Source organism: Schistocerca americana, chromosome 2 (genome assembly GCF_021461395.2).
Source record: "Schistocerca americana isolate TAMUIC-IGC-003095 chromosome 2, iqSchAmer2.1, whole genome shotgun sequence".
NCBI classification, from domain to species: Eukaryota; Metazoa; Arthropoda; class Insecta; order Orthoptera; family Acrididae; genus Schistocerca; species Schistocerca americana.
Genome location: NC_060120.1, coordinates 939,715,057 through 939,733,742, shown reverse-complemented (window position 1 = coordinate 939,733,742; position 18,686 = coordinate 939,715,057). Strand labels below are relative to the sequence as shown.

At 43.5% G+C, this 18,686-nt stretch overlaps 1 pseudogene; it reads left to right on the top strand.

Annotated features, from left to right (window-relative positions):
• Positions 1-17,846: 17,846 nt before the first annotated feature.
• On the top strand, positions 17,847-17,964 carry LOC124597158 (annotated as a pseudogene).
• The last annotated feature ends 722 nt before the right edge of the window (positions 17,965-18,686 follow it).

Sequence of the window (18,686 nt, the reverse complement as noted above, 5' to 3'; positions counted from 1 at the left end):
TCTCTGCACTGCTCTATAGGGCGTAGCCTGCGCCCAAGTGTTGCCTTCGTATCCAGCGTTTCATGTGAACAGAGATGATATTTGGGACGAGCCAGTTAGGGCTGTGTTGCGGGTGATCGAACACTTCCCATCGAAAAGGCTACAGGAGAGTCTTCACTGCCTCTGCACAGTGCGGCTGAGAATTGACATCAAGAAGGAAGTGCGTGACAGTTGTGTTGGGTGGGCTGCATTGAGTAAGGCGAAGTCTCTCAGCGTGCCCTCCTACTCGGCGGGAGACATCGTTGTTCTAGGCACCTTTACTCGCTCACAGTGCGCTCACAACTGAAAAGAGCGTCTTGATGCGAGCGACAGTCATACTAGAGACACTACCCAACATATCAGTGCAAAGGTTCATCGGGTTTTCACTGTGGTGTCCATTTCGTGACCGATCGGAACTTACTTTCTGGACAACCCTCGTACTTTCAGAAAGTCTGAGAAAAACTGTTACTCTCATCTTCTGAGGAGAATTTCAGCTGAAAAACAGCATGAGAAATTTAAAAAGTAACTACGAGGGCTATTCGGAAAGTAAGGCCGGATCGGTTGCGAAATGGAAACCACAGTTAAAATCAAAAATGTTTTATTTGGAACAGTTTGCTTCACCTTCTAGCTACTTCTCTACATAGTCGCCGCTCCAATTGAGACACTTGTCCTAGCTTTGGACTAACTTTGCAATACTCTCATAGAAGACAGCAGCCTGTTCTTTCTGCCAGTTGTCTACGCTGATTATTAGCTTGTTGTCTGTGAGAAAATGTGGTCTACATAGTCGGGGGTTCATGTCAGCAGAGATGAAAATCAGAGGGAGCAAGGTGCGGGCTGTGTGGTGGTTGATCACACACTTCCCATCGAAAACATTGCAGGGGTGACCTCACTCTGTCTGCAGTGCGCGGCCGGGAATTGTCATGAAGAAGGAAATGCGTAAGTTATATTATGTGGGGTTGCAGGAAATAGGCGAAGCCTCGCAGTTGGCACCAATACTTGGCGGGAGACACTGCTCTTCTAGGCATCTTTAGATGCTCACGGTGAGCTCAGAACTGAGAAGGGCGACGTGCTGCCACCGACAGCCATACTAGAGACACTGCCCAATACATCTGTGCGAAGCTTCATCTCATTTTCACTGCCGTTTCCATTTGGAGACCTGCCAGACCTTACTTTCCGAATAGCCCTCGTAGAAACAAAAAATAGACAAAACAGGATGAGCTAATAAACTGAAATATATTGTATAAACAACATAGCAGAATAGAATGGAAAAATTTGTAATAGATGTAAGACTTAGTAAGTCTGCGTCCACAGCTGAGTGCTTATCCCCGCTGAGTGTCAAGCGGAGGATCCGAGTTCGATTTCCGGTACTGCAACGGATTTTTCCTAACTTGGAGGACTGAAAGGGGGCTGCACTCATCCTTGTGAAGCCAATTAAGAAGTTACATTATCCATTAGTAGCGGCTCCATATTACAGTAACTGACAATGGATGGGAGATGGTTGTGCTGATCCCACCCCTTCCATACTGCATACAGTGACGCTGCTGACAGGATGACACGGCGGTCGGCTCGCCAGGGCCTATGGACGGAGCTGACATTTCATAAGATTTACTAAAATGCAAATAGCACATAGTTTAACTAAACATATCTACAACAAAAATGTATGTCTATAAATACAGGGGTAAAACAGTATATCAAAGTGGTAAGACTTGAATACTTACATGCAAGTGAATGCTTCATAATCAACTACGGGGTGAACAGTATAGAGATACTTTAGAGATGGGTTATTACAAAAGTCGTGATGCCACACAACAACACTGTGTTGGAAAATCAGAAGTAATCAAGCCAATCAAAGTGTGCCAACAATATTAGCAACAATTTCAAACCAAAGATTATTTTTGTATGGACACCTGTACCAAATGGAAAAGGCAAACAAAACCAGTTTCATGTATTTACGGAAAACGAAGTCCACAGTAGGGTGGATTACAGAAATAAGATTTCATCGCTAAACATTTCTTTGAATACTACTGGCATTCTAGTGAGAGCTTTCCTGACTTCCTTCTTGAAGCCATCGATCAACACGGCGACGATTTTCGTTTGTAGATGGGAACAGAAATTGTATTGTAGGCGACGACGCGAAGATCGTTTTAATAGATTGTTGGACAAATTTAGATCGCCTGTACCGGCAAGTTTTGGAGTTATTTGATAGATTCAATTCTTCCAACGGTTAGCTTTAGATGAGATAACTGTCTGATTTTATTTCTTTCCTGCCGGTTTAATTGCTTCATATTCTTTTTGTATCTGATAATGATAATTTTGGCCTGGTTTTCCTTTGATGAAGAGGGTTATTATATTACTTTTGATATTGTTTATTTGTACCTTTGGTGGTTTCAGTTTCAATAAACGAGATATAAACATATCGGCTTTAACTGATGTTATGGCCGAGATTTCAAACAGTCATTAAATACAACACATTTAATGCTCCTATTAATTTTCCTCCATTTAAGGCATTTGTGTAAAACTCGCAGAAAACTTGGATTCTTTAATATAAAATACGCCCAAAGATTTTTCAAATAAATTGGAATGTAGTGCCTCAAAATCAGGATTAATGGCTCCTGTTCCACTCAACCTTATGTTTTCACCAATTTTCGAACTCGTCTCTTCCAAAGAATTCGAGATAACAGAAACGAAACTTTTATAGAATGAAGTACTGATTTTAGAAAATTTATGAGGTAAAAAAAAGAAGAAATTAGGAACTACAGAATAAGGAACATAAAGCATAGGGCGGAGATGAAGGAGTATTGGGAACTGCGGACTGAGTATTGGTGACCGATGTTTGTGAAACTATGACAGTCTTAGCATCTTTTATTTTAAACTAGCTGAGAACATGGCGCTGTGCAGGTGGGTATTTATTCTAATCTCCTGTTAGTTCATCTCCTTCTTGTCCTCTCTGTGTCCATCTCCTCCTTCACTCCCTCTCTTCCATCTCCTCCACCCCCTCACTCTCTGTCCATCTCATCTAATCCCTCTCTCTTTCCATCTCCTTCTACCACTTTCTCTATCCATCTTTCCCTTCTGTGTCCATCTCCTCCTCTCCCCTTTCTTTGTACATCTCATCCTCTCTCCCCAAGTATCGCCACATTATCACCCTCCCCCCCCCCCCCAGTGCGAGTCTCGTGATTAGTATCTCCACAGTTTGTCTTTCTAGATCGCATAGTTAGCGTGTCCGGAGTTATGGTGAGGCATTGGCGTCGGATGTTGTCTTTCAGCGTCCCTAGAGACGTCGGTCGATCACGATACACTTGCGACTTCAGGTAACCCCAAAGCCAATAATCGCACGGACTGAGGTCTGGGCACCTATGTGGCCAAGCATGACGAAAGTGGCGGCTGAGCACACGATCATCACCAAACGACGCGCGCAAAAAATCTTTCACGCGTCTAGCAATACTTTTTTTGTGTTTCTAATAAAACCCCATGTCATTTCAAGCTTGTGTGTCAATTTGTACCTCTCTATCTACATTATTCCGTGTTTTATTCAGTTTTCAAATTTATACCGACTTTTTGATCACCCGGTACTTCACACGTAACTGTACACACATTTCTCCTATATCTCAAGCCCCACACTTTCATTGTGCCTCCTGAACTGTGTGTCGCACAGTGATGTATTTTTTAATGTACTCCAGCGGCAAATGTGGATACTGTCTGCGAAATGTATTGCGAATAGAAATACTAGTAAAGAAGTAATAAATAAAAACATATAAGATGCCGCAGTTTTTCACACATCTCAATATTTACGTCATATCTCCTAAACTGTCGTACAATGTTATATTTTTCTAAGTACATTCAGCGACATATTTGGATACTGTTTGCGAAATGTTTCGCGAAGTAATAAATTAAACCGTCATGCTTCATGCGGCAGTTTTACTGCATGAGCAATGGAAATGTAGTAAGCGATAAACTTTTTTCCTTTCCTTTTGTGGAGGTTTTCAGCGAGAAAAAGTTTCGTAAAGGTTTAAAATTATGTGTAACGTTTATGGAAACTAAGTGCTCTCATTCCTAATTACTGTGTGACTAAAGTAACGCTATTCGCGCGTCGTGCGCTACACTGGTTTTTCACCCCCACTCATTCGATATGTATGTGGTTCTCACGCTCTCAGCGACTCTTACCAGTCAGTAGGTGATATGTGTACCACGTGTGGTTGAAATCAGTGCAGCGGTTTAGGAGGAGATGTGGAACAAACGTACAAACATGTATACGTACATCAAGTTTCATAATATGTATAGATTCTTCCATTGCTTTTACAGAAACACTTCACATCTTGATGTACATCTATACTCGGCAAGCCACTTTGTGGTGTATGACGGAGGGTACTTCTGTTGCACTATCATTTCGTCCGTTTCCATTTGCGAATGGAGCACGGGGTTAACGAGCGTCAGTAAGTCTCACTACGGACTCTAATTTCTTTTAATTTTCAGTTGTAGTAGTTTAATTAAATGCATGTAGAGGGAAGCCTGACTTCATGGAACGTAAGCTCTTGGAATTTTACCTTTAAAATTCTCCACGTTCCACAACGCCTCTGTTGTGGCGTTTGCCACTCGTAGTTAACTGCTTCGAATTCCATTGTTCAGTAAAAGAGCGCAGTAGCTGTCAAAAGATAAAAGTGCATTTCACAGACAAGTTTACAACGATATGGCATAACACTCATGTTGTGAGAAGTACATGGAATGTGAATTAAGGTAACGCTTATTTCCTAAAAGCTTCCTGTTCAGAATTTGCAGACTCTTTAGAGGACCGCATGGTACCCTTTATGAAAAGATGAATGACATGTGTATGTGTGTGTGTGTGTGTGTGTGTGTGTGGTGTGTGTGACGCGCGCAGCGCGCAACTCAAAACCATTCAAGCAGGTTCTGTGAATATGCGAACACTACCTGGCATCTGCTTTTTCGACACAACTCTTCCATTTTACAGCGTGGTATGCAACTCGCATGGCTGTGCAGTAGTTCGGGTGGTTTCCTTTCAGGGACGAGCATATCGGTCTGCGTGGGAAGCATCGTCGAAGTGCTCTTTTGCCCTACGTACACACATTACTGCTGTTTTGTGTGCATTTGGGGGTACCACTGGCGTGGAGGTCTTCCATTGACATGTAGGGCCGTTATTAAATGTGTTTGCTAAAAGGAGAACCATACCATCTGCCACTTGTCTGCTTTTCGGAGATCGTGAGAAACGGCTATTTAGACAGTACAAGCGAGAACAGATCCATTGCCAGATAAATTAATAAGTCTTCAGGAATTAAATGCCATTTGTAGATACGAAGAACTGTTCTGTATGCTAGGAGTCAACAACAACTGGAATGTCTATAATTCTGAATAACAATCCACAGCATAACTTACGACTTAGTTCTTGATATAATGTGTATTAATACTGTCGCAGCTGGACTACGTTAATTCTCAACGTATCATAAACACTCTTCTTTTTAACACACACACCACGGTGTAGGAGACCAAATATTGATTCTTTAATACTTCGATTTCTTGAAATATAATAGGGTGATCAGACCAAAATTTATGTTAATGCAAACAGTCTTTCACCGTTAAATTTTTTCCTTTACTTTACGAGTGGTTTCGAGACGTCAGATCATCACCAGATGCATTTAGAAAAGATAGAATGTGCAGACTTTTTAAAGACATAATTACGGCCGGCCGGTGTGGCCGAGCGGCTCTAGGCGCTTCAGTCTGAACCAGGCGACCGCTACGGTCACAGGTTCGAATCCTGCCTCGGGCATGGATGTGTATGGTGTCCTTAGGTTAGTTAGGTTTAAGTAGTTCTAAGTTCTAGGGGACTGATGACCACAGATGTTAAGTCCCATAGTGCTCAGAGCCATATGAACCATTTGAACATCATTACGATAGTAAACAATAGTATTGGGAATAGGATTTTGTGCATGATCTGAGAAGCAGCCGAAGGCTGCATTCAGTCTTCTTAAATTAGTAAACTAAACATAAAAAAATTGTAGGCAAGACAGTTATCGTCAAAAGGCGTAAAACCCTATTTTAAACGTTGGGCCACTGTACAGATCAATGTAATTGTGCCACACTTCATTAATAATCGGTCAAAATAATAATGTTAGTATTTTATCTACCCTCAGAAACTGTGCTTGTATATAACTAAATAATAAGCAACAAATTTAATTTCTTTATCGGTTTTCGGCACTCAGTGTCGTTTTTCAGAAGGTTACACCTATGGCATAATTTGCGAGTGTCAGCAGTACGATGAATTCAGTAAAATGCCTTGGTCATGTCGTTCGTAAGGCTGCGACGAGGAAAAAATTGTAAGTCCAACACCGCGAAAGACATACAGTTTTGCTATGACACAATCGAGCCGCGATTCACAGAGATGTACAGGGGTGCCTCACATAGAGTGTATCCCAGAGTTCCCCTCAGAGCTACAACACCGAGAATCGCTTCTCGGCTTTAGGCAAGATCAATGTATAGTTCCTTTTTTTTGGGGGGGGGGGGGGGGGGGGAGGGACATAACGAGAATCAGCGTTCTTTATTTATGATTAAAAAAACTATGCACTGACCTTGCCAAACGCCGAGAAGCGATTCTTGATTCTTGTTGTTGTAGCTCTCACAAGGGGAGGCCGCCAATTGTGAAATTCAGATTCGATTCATACTGCGCATAATAAAAGCTCATGGCCAGAGGTGTAATGTGGCAAAGCACCAAGATGCACTTCTCAGCCGTTGTCGAGAAAATCGACACTTAAAAGAAACCGTTGCAGTGAAATACTCTCTACGATTAATAGCTTTCTACAGCGTCGTGGCGCAGCGGTAAGCGCTCGGGTTCGTAATCCGAAGGTCGCAGGATCGAATCTCACACCATGCAACCTTTTTTTTAGTATTTGTTTTTTGTAATTGAAATATATATATATATATATATATATATATATATACATACATACTCCTGGAAATTGAAATAAGAACACCGTGAATTCATTGTCCCAGGAAGGGGAAACTTTATTGACACATTCCTGTGGTCAGATACATCACATGATCACACTGACAGAACCACAGGCACATAGACACAGGCAACAGAGCATGCACAATGTCGGCACTAGTACAGTGTATATCCACCTTTCGCAGCAATGCAGGCTGCTATTCTCCCATGGAGACGATCGTAGAGATGCTGGATGTAGTCCTGTGGAACAGCTTGCCCACTATACGCCCTCGCTCAAAGTCCGTCAACTGCACATACGGTTCACGTCCACGCTGTAGCGGCATGCTACCAGTGTTAAAGACTGCGATGGAGCTCCGTATGCCACGGCAAACTGGCTGACACTGACGGCGGCGGTGCACAAATGCTGCGCAGCTAGCGCCATTCGACGGCCAACACCGCGGTTCCTGGTGTGTCCGCTGTGCCGTGCGTGTGATCATTGCTTGTAAAGCCCTCTCGCAGTGTCCGGAGCAAGTATGGGTGGGTCTGACACACCGGTGTCAATGTGTTCTTTTTTCCATTTCCAGGAGTATATATATATATATATATATATATATATATATATATATATATATATAATTCCCGGCAATCAGTTGCAACGATTATGCATATAATAAGTTGTTGAACGTCGTTTGTCGTGGAAAAACTGGCGACTTCGAACATCATTATGTTTTCCGCAAACAAAGTTGTATTTCACAAATGTTACTAATTGTCTTCATAATGTTAAACACGTATAGTTAACGGAAGACGTAGAAACGATATTCCGAAACGAATACGTATAGCGTAAGTCAAACGTTCGAATTCGAATAGAGACCCCACGAACACAAATTTGCTGTGGCAGGTATGAAATATAAACTCCGTTACTCGCTCGTTACACTTGAAGGGCGGGCCGGGGTGGCCAAGCGGTTAAAGGCGCTACAGTCTGGAACCGCGAGACCGCTACGGTCGCAGGTTCGAATCCTGCCTCGGGCATGGATGTGTGTGATGTCCTTAGGTTAGTTATGTTTAAGTAGTTCTAAGTTCTAGGGGACTGATGACCTTAGAAGTTAAGTCCCATAGTGCTCAGAGCCATTTGAACACTTGAAGGACAGATGTTGAATGGGTCGAAACGAGCTGCCGCGTAACAGCGTAGTAACCTGCTAACTTCGAAGGAAGGTAGATGCGGTCCCTAGCGCAACTTATAACATCGTCGAAAATCAGTGCGGACGTGAGAGCTTTGGTACACCCTGTTAAACAAACGGAGAAATGGAGGCGGTACAATTGGAGAGCGACCCGCCCTCACCAACATGCATAAGCAATTCATTAATAATTTTATATATATATATATATATATATATATATAATCATCATCATCATCATTTAAGACTGATTATGCCTTTCAGCGTTCAGTCTGGAGCATAGCCCCCCTTATACAGTTCGTCCATGATCCCCTATTCAGTGCTAACGTTGGTGCCTCTTCTGATGTTAAACCTATTACTTCAAAATCATTCTTAACCGAATCCAGGTACCTTCTCCTCGGTCTGCCCCGACTCCTCCTACCCTCTACTGCTGAATCCATGAGTCTCTTGGGTAACCTTGCTTCTCCCATGCGTGTAACATGACCCCACCATCTAAGCCTGTTCGCCCTGACTGCTACATCTATACAGTTCATTCCCAGTTTTTCTTTGATTTCCTCATTGTGGACACCCTCCTGCCATTGTTCCCATCTACTAGTACCTGCAATCATCCTAGCTACTTTCATATCCGTTACCTCAACCTTACTGATAAGGTAACCTGAATCCACCCAGCTTTCGCTCCCATGCAACAAAGTTGGTCGAAAGATTGAACGGTGCACAGATAACTTAGTCTTGGTACTGACTTCCTTATTGCAGAACAGAGTAGATCGTAGCTGAGCGCTCACTGCATTAGCTTTGCTACACCTCGCTTCCAGTTCGTTCACTATGTTGCCATCGTGTGAGAATATGCATCCTAAGTACTTGAAACCGTCCTTCTGTTCTAACTTTGTTCCTCCTATTTGGCACCCAATCCGTTTGTATCTGTTTCCCACTGACATTACTTTCGTTTTGGAGATGCTAATCTTCATACCATAGTCCTTACATTTCTGATCTAGCTCTGAAATATTACTTTTCAAACTTTCAATCGAATCTGCCATCACAACTAAGTCATCCGCATACGCGAGACTTCTTATTTTGTGTTCACATATCTTAATCTCACCCAGCCAGTCTGTTGTTTTCAATATATGATCCATAAATAATATGAGGAGACAGGTTGCAGCCTTGTCTTACCCCTGAAACTACTCTGAACCATGAACTCAATTTACCGTCAACTCTAACTGCTGCCTGACTATCCATGTAAAGACCTTTAATTGCTTGCAAAAGTTTGCCTCCTATTCCATAATCTTGTAGAACAGACAATAACTTCCTCCCAGGAACCCGGTCATATGCCTTTTCTAGATCTATAAAGCATACGTACAATTCCCTGCTCCACTCATAACACTTTTCCATTATTTGCCGTAAGCTAAAGATCTGGTCCTGACAACCTTTAAGAGGCCTAAACCCACACTGATTTTCATCCAATTGGTCCTCAACTAATACTCGCACTTTCCTTTCAACAATACCTGAGAAGATTTTACCCATATATATATATATATATATATATATATATATATTACAAAAAATAATAATAAGAAAAACTGCATAGCGCGGGATTCGATCCGGCGACCTTCGGATTATGAACCCGAGCGCTCACCGCTGCGCCACGAGGCTGTAGAAAATAATTAATCATTGAGAGTATTTCACCGCAACGGTTTCTTTTAACTGTCAATTTTCTCGACAACGGCTGAGAAGTACATCTTCGTGCTATGCCACATTGCACCTCTGGCCATGAGCGTTTATTATGCGCAGCATGAATCGAATCTGAATTTCACAATTGGCGGCCTCCCCTTGTCAGGGGCAATTTGGGATGCTCTCTGTGTGAGGTATCTCCGTGCATCTCTGGGAGTTACAGCTCGATTGCTTGACGTCCCAACGTAGATCTGCAGGTGTTTCGTGATGTTTTCCTCGTCGATGGCTCTGGTTTTGCTGGACAACGGAGGCGATTCGACGCTGAAGTCGGAAGCTGCGGTTTTGAAAACGAGCGCGGCTATGTAAGAGCCACCATTTCCGGTCTCTCTGCCAGTCTGGATTGGGCTGCTGCACAAGCAACTACTTTGAACGAGTCACGAGGTGCATAGTCCTAGACATTTTCGCCGCTCACATGCTACTGTTTACAAGGCTACCGGTAACACTGAAATCACTACTGGAGCAAAGGAGAAAAATTAAGTGAAGGTGAAAGGCATTCATTCCCATGCAGTCCTTGATGGTTCTTGTGCTTTTATAAGTAGTATTTTAAATTTCGCGCTATTTAACAATAATAAATTTAGTCATGGTAATGGATGGCTTACCCGCTGTGCTCGTTGTGGAGATATTGAGAATTTTGGTGGCATTGAATGTTTTAATAACCGTGACGTCATGAACCACATGGTCATTTCATTTTGCTGTATGCATCTTATTGCTGACACTCGCAAATAATGTGATAGTTAAAGTGCGAGCAGAATAACGTGGCCAGCGGATGCGCAATCGTCAGGGCAAGCGTGGGGAGAGTGACAGTGATGGGGGTTTCGGGCAGGCACTGTATGGGAAATGACGAATGCTGGAGGTTGAAGCCTACGCTTATATGTTTTATAAATAATAAGCGGAGCCCCTCCACACCCACATATGCATAATGATCATCCAAAAAGATCTATTGTCACTTCTGTTTTCGCTAGTATCTAAAAAGAATTCTGCTGAAAATGCAACAAAATTAGAGATTTACTTTTACTTGGCTTCTTAACCATTGGTAACATTCAGAAAAGCGTCATGAGTGGCGAATTTTGAGTTAAAGCTATATTTGTATTGCCGATTAAATATTTAAAAATCTGCTTGTTTTACCAAAACACAGCGGAGTTTATACAATGTCATCTTACTTACAGTTTTTCACGTAAAAAGTCTGTCGTTCGTGGAATAACACGGTAGATAATGAAGTTTTGCATAATAACCACATGGCATATTACTCTCTTCGGGTGCTATCATTTGCCAAAGTCTCGTTTCGATATCTCAAACCGTTTATGAAATACGAGAAACGCTTTGGAAATTTCGTCATGGCTTTATACACTGAAGTGCCAAAGAAACTGCTATAGACATGCGTATTCAAATACAGAGATACGTAAACAGGTAGAATACAGCGCTGCGTTCGGCAACGCCTTTATAAGACAACTGTTTGACGCAATTGGTTCAAAATGGCTCTGAGCACTATGGGACTCAACTGCTGTGGTCATAAGTCCCCTAGAACTTAGAACTACTTAAACCTAACTAACCGAAGGACATCACACAACACCCAGCCATCACGAGGCAGAGAAAATCCCTGACCCCGCCGGGAATCGAACCCGGGAACCCGGGCGTGGGAAGCGAGAACGCTACCACACGACCACGAGATGCGGGCTTGACGCAATTGTTAGATCAGTTACTACTGCTACAATCGCAGCTTATCAAGACTGCAGTGAGCTTGAACGTGAAGTTATAGTCGGCGCACGAGCGATGGGGCACAGCATCTCCGAGGTAGCGATGAAGTGTGATTTTCCCATACGACCATTTCACGAGTGTACCGTGAACATCGGGAATCCGGTAAAACATCGAATCTCCGACGTGGCTGAAGCCGGAAAAAGATCCTGCAAGAACGAAACCAACGACGACGGAAGAGAATCGTTCAACACTGCTTCAGATTTCAGTGTTCGGCCATCAACAAGTGTCAGCGTGCGAACCATTCAGCGAAACATCATCGATATGGGCTTTCGGAGTCGAAGGCCTACACGTGTACCCTTGATGACTGCACTACACAAAGCTTTACATCTTGCCTGGGCCCATCAATACCGACGTTTGACTGTTGATGACTGGAAACTTGTTACCTGGTAGGAAGAGTCTCGTTTCAAATTGTATCGAGCGGATGGACGTGTACGGGTATGGAGAAAACCTCATGAATCCATGGAACCTGCATGTCAGCAGGGGACTGTTCAATCTGGTAAAGGCTCTGTAATGGTGTGGGCCGTGTGCAGTTGCAGTGTTACGGGACCCCTGATACGTCAGGATAGGACTCTGACAGGTGACGTATACGTAAGCATCCTGTCTGATCAGCTTCATCCATTCATGCCCATTCTGCATTGCGAAGGACTTGAGCAATTGCAGCAGGACAATTCGACGCCTCATACGTCCGGAATTGCTTCAAAGTGGCCCCAGCAACGCTCTTCTGAGTTTAAACACTTCCGCTGGCCACCAGACTGCCCAGACACGAGCATTATTAAGCATCTCTGGGATGCCTTGCAACATGCTGTTCAGAGATCTCCACCCTCTCGTACTCTTACTGATTTATGGACAGCCCTGCAGGTTGCATGTTGTCATACCCCTCCAGGGCTACTTCAGGCATTAGTCGAGTCCATTCCAGGTCTTGTTGCGGCATTTTTGCATGCTCGCGGAGACCCCAGACAATATTAGGCAGGTGTAGCAGTTTCTTTGGCTCTTCAGTATAGCTTGCGCACGCGGTCTCGAGATTGGTGATAGACTGAAACCTCCGCCCATATCGAAAGAAAACTTTAATATATTAGCTAAATTTCATACACAGCAACATAGTATGTAATATGCACCAAACGTAAAATCATAGTGACCCATATGGTTCATTGCAAAATTTTTGCAATTTCGCGCAGTGTCTTGCCTAAGTGGAAGTACCACAATGACCATTAACTATATGATCGGTACATCTACATGAAGCTACAAGTAACGTAAAAATGAATTTGTTTTACCAAATAGTTCCTGTCATCGCAGCGCATCGCTGCATTGCCGAAAGCGGGCAAGCAATATTGGCCTCTCCTTCCGAATAAACGAGTGAACTCTCCCATCACTTCGGACGAAACTTGGTCACTGCACATCGGCCTCCGTATCTCGTTCGGAGTCTGTAACCCTCTGGAGACGGGCGTTAAGTTCCCGAAACCGGTAAAGAAATTAAATTTCCTTTATGCAACTAGTTGCATATTATTTCGTTGTAAAATAATAATTGTATTACTTTCATTCAGTAACGTATTGCCGCTAGATTGCTTGACTTCATCTTGGTCCAGAAACTTATGCTGTTAATGAAACAAGCTCTGCTCTGGATCTCCGGCCGGAGTGGCCGAGCGGATCCAGGCGCTTCAGTCTCGAACCGCGCGACCGCCACGGCCGCAGGTTCGAATCCTGTCTCGGGCGTGGATTTGTGTGATGTCCTTAGGTTAGTTAGGTTTAAGTAGTTCTAAGTTCTAGGGGACTGATGACCTTAGAAGTCAAGTCCCATAGTGCTCAGATCCATTTGAACCATTTTTGAATCTGCTCTGGATCACATTCTACACGTAGCTGCCTGCGATTAATGAAACATGTTCTGCTCTGAATCAGATTCTATTTCATAGCTGCCTGTAGGGATGTATTTCGCAGTAACTTACCTGTTTTATGTTCTCTGATGTAAGCAATGGATAGCTCACATCACTCCCGACGGTTTCGCAGTTGTAGCTGTCGAGGGCCAGGCTAGCCTGCACGAGGTACCAGGTACCATGGCCCCGTAACCTACAGCCGGCGCGACCTGCTGCCTCTGTGTCCGTGTCGCGCTGGGCCATTACCGCACGTTCTCCGGACGCTTGTTTACCTAAATCAGTCGCCGCCGCGTGCTGCCCGTACGTAACCAAAACACGGCTCCCCTCGCGCAATATATCTCCCAGCGAGGCGCGATAGACTGCTAATCGCCCCACGCTTTAGCGAGGCGTTGCCGTCATGAAAAGCTCCTCCTCTTTGCCAGTGTGGTGCGCCCCAACACCACGCTCCGGGAGTTTTATTTATTTTGTGCGTTTTAATTCGAATAAAGTTGGATTCAGGTGTGTATTCGCAAGACCTCCCATTACCGTACGTGGGCTGGGCTTCTGTTGAGAGGCGTGTTGTAGGGAAGCGTATGCGAACGACGGTGCCTTCGCATGGGACCGTGGCATTAGGACAGGTCCCGCGCAAATATTTAAGCATGAAGTTCTTAATGAAGGGGGCGCAATTTTCAGAGGACACTTCGTTAAGCCTGGCTTAAGCCGGAGCAAACACAAGCGAACGACCGACACCAAACGAGAATTCCCTCTCTCTTTTAAAAGACAGGCGATCGCATTTGAACCTCATTCGTTCGTGTTCGGTCGTCTTTTTGATTTTTTGATTTTTTTTCTATTTTTTGGTAAGTTACTATGGGACCAAGCGGCAGAGGTTATCGGTTCCTAGGCTTACACACTACTTAATCTTAAACTAACTTACGCTAAGGACTACACACACACACATGCCTATGCCCGAGGGAGGACTCGAACCTCCGACAGGGGGCGTGTTCGGTCGGCGTTCGTTACTGTTCGCACGTGTTCCGATGGTTGTCGGTATTTTAGCGACCAATAATATTAAGTTTGCGGCGTCTCCGCATCGCTACTACCAGCACAGGAAGCTTTCGTCTGCAGTTTTGTCTAATTTCGTTGTCGTCGAGGTGAGTTGCGTGAATGATGCAGTCCTATGAACAGTATGTAATGATGAAACTTCCTGGCAGATTAAAACTGTGTGCCGGACCGAGACTCGAACTCGGGAACTTTGCCTTTCGCGGGCAAGTGCTCTACCATCTGAGCTACCCAAGCACGACTCACGCCCCGTCCTTACAGCTTTACTTCTGCCAGTACCTCGTCTCCTAGATTCCAAACTTTACAGAAGCTCTCCTGCGAACCTTGCAGAACTAGCACTCCTTTCGCAGGAGAGCTCCTGTAAAGTTTGGACTGTAGCGCCTAGAACCGCTCGGCCACCCGGCCGGCAAAAAAATAATGACTGCGATGTTGGAGACCCCGAAGCACTGTCACACGGTATTAGAGGAAACCATTGTCACACGGTCAAATTTTGTACTGAGATATGTTTCTACTGGAGAAAAACATACAAAAATAAATCTTCAAACGCATGTCCATCCCCACACTCATTCATCACCAGTCAGGATTTCTAGTACACTGTTCGCGCCACTTCCTCCTACCACTGCACAAAAATTTCCGACAACACGAACTATTTCCAATATTCGACCTCTTTTTCTTTATTGATTGGGCTATTACACCACCAGCAAAGTCGGATATTTCTTTTACATTATCAATTTAATCGTGCCCACGAGAATAATGAATGAAAAACGGCTTTTGTAAACGTTACGCTAAAACTAATTGACAGTTCGATCCAAACGGAAGCCATACGAACACAGCATTTACGTAGTCAAGAGGCCTGAGGAATATAAGGACGTAATTATTTTATGCTGTTAAAAATTCACTAAATCTTTAGATACAATTTACACAAACATCAGTTTGACAATGTACAACTGCTCGACTAAGCCACTGGCATAACAAAGCCAGTCAGTGAAGACCAAAAAAGGTCGAATGTGAGAAATGATTGGCGCAGTAGCAAATTTTTGTACAGTTGTAGGATGGGGTGCCACGAAGAGCATACTAGAAATTCTGACCAGCAGAGGCTGAGTGTGGGAATGGAAATACGTTTAAAGAACAGTTTTGGACGTTTTGTTTGAATAACTCAGAGGCCGTGACCTCCAGCGAAAACGTATCCGAAGATAAAATTTAACTACATTAAATTTCCCTAATAGTTCACACGTAGCGAGCGAGAGAATATGGAAATCTTGCGGGTGGTTTCTGAAGGCCAGACGTAACATTGCGGATTGCATAAAACTGTATCACATCGTATAAAGAACTTTACTCCTTCGTAACGGAAGCGAAAAGAATGATATCCACTAACCGAGGTAAACTAAATAATTTTGTGTAATCTGAGTACGTATATAAAATTGTTTCTGCATTCATTTTTATAATTTCATCATTAGTGGTTGATTTTCCAATTTGGTTTGTTATCTTTATCAGTTGTACATAATTCTAATTCATTTATGTGGTTGTCTGTGTGGGTTACATTCAAAGGCCAATAAATAAGAAAACAAGCAGTATAGCCCCCCCCCCCCCAAAGATTTTAGAATGCATCATCATCATCATCTTCTTCTTGATCTTCCTTTCAAGGATTGGGCTGCTGCTGTTCCGAACTCACAAACAAAATCGTTGCCATCTTTTTCGGGGTCTTCCAGTATCTCTTTTCCCATTCGTCCTGTAGTTCAGGATCTTCTGCGGAGTTCTGAGACCTGGCATTCTCCTGAGGTATTGTCTGCAGTCCACAGTACTTGGATCTACTGTTTCATTGTCCATTGTCTCCAGTGTCGTCTTCGGCCTTCTGTTTACACCACAAGTCTGTATAATGATTTTTCAGTGTTCACTGGGTATAGTGTTCAGTGAAGCAGTGTCTTTTTCTTCCTTATTGAGGTCTTTCATGACGTTGTATGCACACTGCTCTCTACCGTGTACGTCGTGTTCTAAAACGTTTATGAACGAGTCCTGTGTCTCATGGTGTACTTTGGGTACTATTTCTTTCGCAGAATTCATTTTCATTTTGTATGTTTCCCAATTTTCTGGCGTTTTTGTCTGTAGAAACTTCAAATAAGTTGTTTGTTTTTCTTTAATGGCTTCTTTAATTTCTGTGTTCCAAATTAGAATTCCAAATGTATGTTATATAGCCCTTCCACCTCTTTTCATCGCAAGTCTTTCAAAGTTCTGTCAAAGTCTGACTTCAATATTTAATCTCCTATGTTTTTCAGATCGATATCAATTTCCTATTTTGTATAAAATTGACATGGTAGACCGTTGCTGTGTAAAAGTACAAGTTAATTCTTACAATAAAGAAAAAAGACCTATCATCCACCGTTAATAATTCTATTTATTTAGAACAAATACCGCTGTTACCAGTTTCTAACCGACAAGGTCTAATTCCCATATAACTAAAATCATCAAAATTAAATACCAGACGTGAAACCATGCTAGAAGTTTAGTTTCATGACTGATGGAAAATACGCCTCCATATAGGTACCTCCTTTAGTGTACATGTGAACAAAAATTTCGTTGCATGGTTTTACAGACAAAAAAGGCCTTTGCCGTTGTGCTTTTTAAGTAATTAAAGATGCATAAGCAACACGCTATGATTATTTCCTTTAAGTAATTTCTTTATTTGTGTTTCAGAGTTAATTCGTCAGGAAATTGCTTCTAACAGTTTTCTTTTTCTTTCTAGGTAAGTGTCCAGACCACTATGGCTTCCCGAAGTACTTTGGTAAGTCTAGACCCTCTCGGGTTTGAAGATACACGTGACTGCGTTATTGCATCATAAAATTTCTTTAAGTTTTCAGAAATTTTTTTAATAACTGCCCACTTCCCAGTTTTCTCACTGGTTTGAAATAGCATATAAAAAACTTGATTTAGATTTTACGTAATTATCTTGATCATTCTGGTGTAATGTTCGCCAAGAAGACGCCGTACGCGAATTTCGATACATATTCGTAACCACAACTGATTTTGTCAACTGTAGGCATACTGGATTGTCGTGTTGGAAAAATGATGTGGCCTCACATCGGGAGTTGAGACTCTTGCATGACATGACCTTGGTTAGTACTTCGAAGGTGGTGTCACAGCGAGTATGTTCTACCAGGAGATACCAGTTCGATCTTGGTGTTCTGGACCTGGAGCACTTTTTATATCATGCTGAAGTCGTTCGACATGCTAATTTTCTTCAATTTCTTGTATTTTCCAACGTGTTAAAGGCAAGTTGTTGGGGGAGTTATTAATCTATTCGGATTTCAGTCTGCGGAGTAAATTTTTTACATGCTTTGAGCCAACGGCCTTGCCGCAGTGGTATCACCGGTTCCCTCCAGATCACCGAAGTTAAGCGCTGTCGGGCTGGGCTAGCACTTGGGTGGCTGACCATCCGGTCTGCCGAGCGCTGTTGGCAAGCGGGGTGCACTCAGCCCTTGTGAGGCAAACTGAGGAGCTACTTGATTGAGAAGTATCGGCTCCCGTCTCGGAAACTGACATACGGCCGAGAGAGCGGTGTGCTGGCCACGTGCCCCTCCAAATCTGCATCCAGAGACGCCTGTGGTCTGAGGATGACACGGCGGCCAGTCGGTACCTTTGGGCCTTCATGGCCTGTGCGGGAGGATTTTTTCACTATGGTGTGTCGTAGCAGTGTCAATGTGCCTCTCTGTGCTGCCACGTCAAGGGAAGCTTCAATAATGGCGCTGTGCTGACAACCTGTGGTGCACCAGGTATCATTGCATTGTCCGTGTTGATACAAGTCTCACTGCAAAAATACCCCATTTACTGACCCAAGATAAGTGACGTGGATGCACGGCCCCAATGAACTCTAATGGTGGCTCACTTCCAGGTTGGAACTCCCCGCATTTTGCCAGGATATGTAGGCTGAGGATCTGTGGGGCCTCTGTAGATGCCAATAAGAAAGATTAATCATTACTCCGTTTATTTATCAACATACGTCTTGTAACTGCGGCCGCAGCGACAGCCGGTTGCTTCGTAGGTCGTAGTGGTATCTGCAGTCATCAGTTGGAGGCTATGTCAGTGCGCCATAGTGATATCTGCTGTCATCAGTGGCAGACACAAAGTTGCCAGCGGTCGCGCTGTCGGGCAAAGCATCGTTGGACAACTCGTGTTACGGCT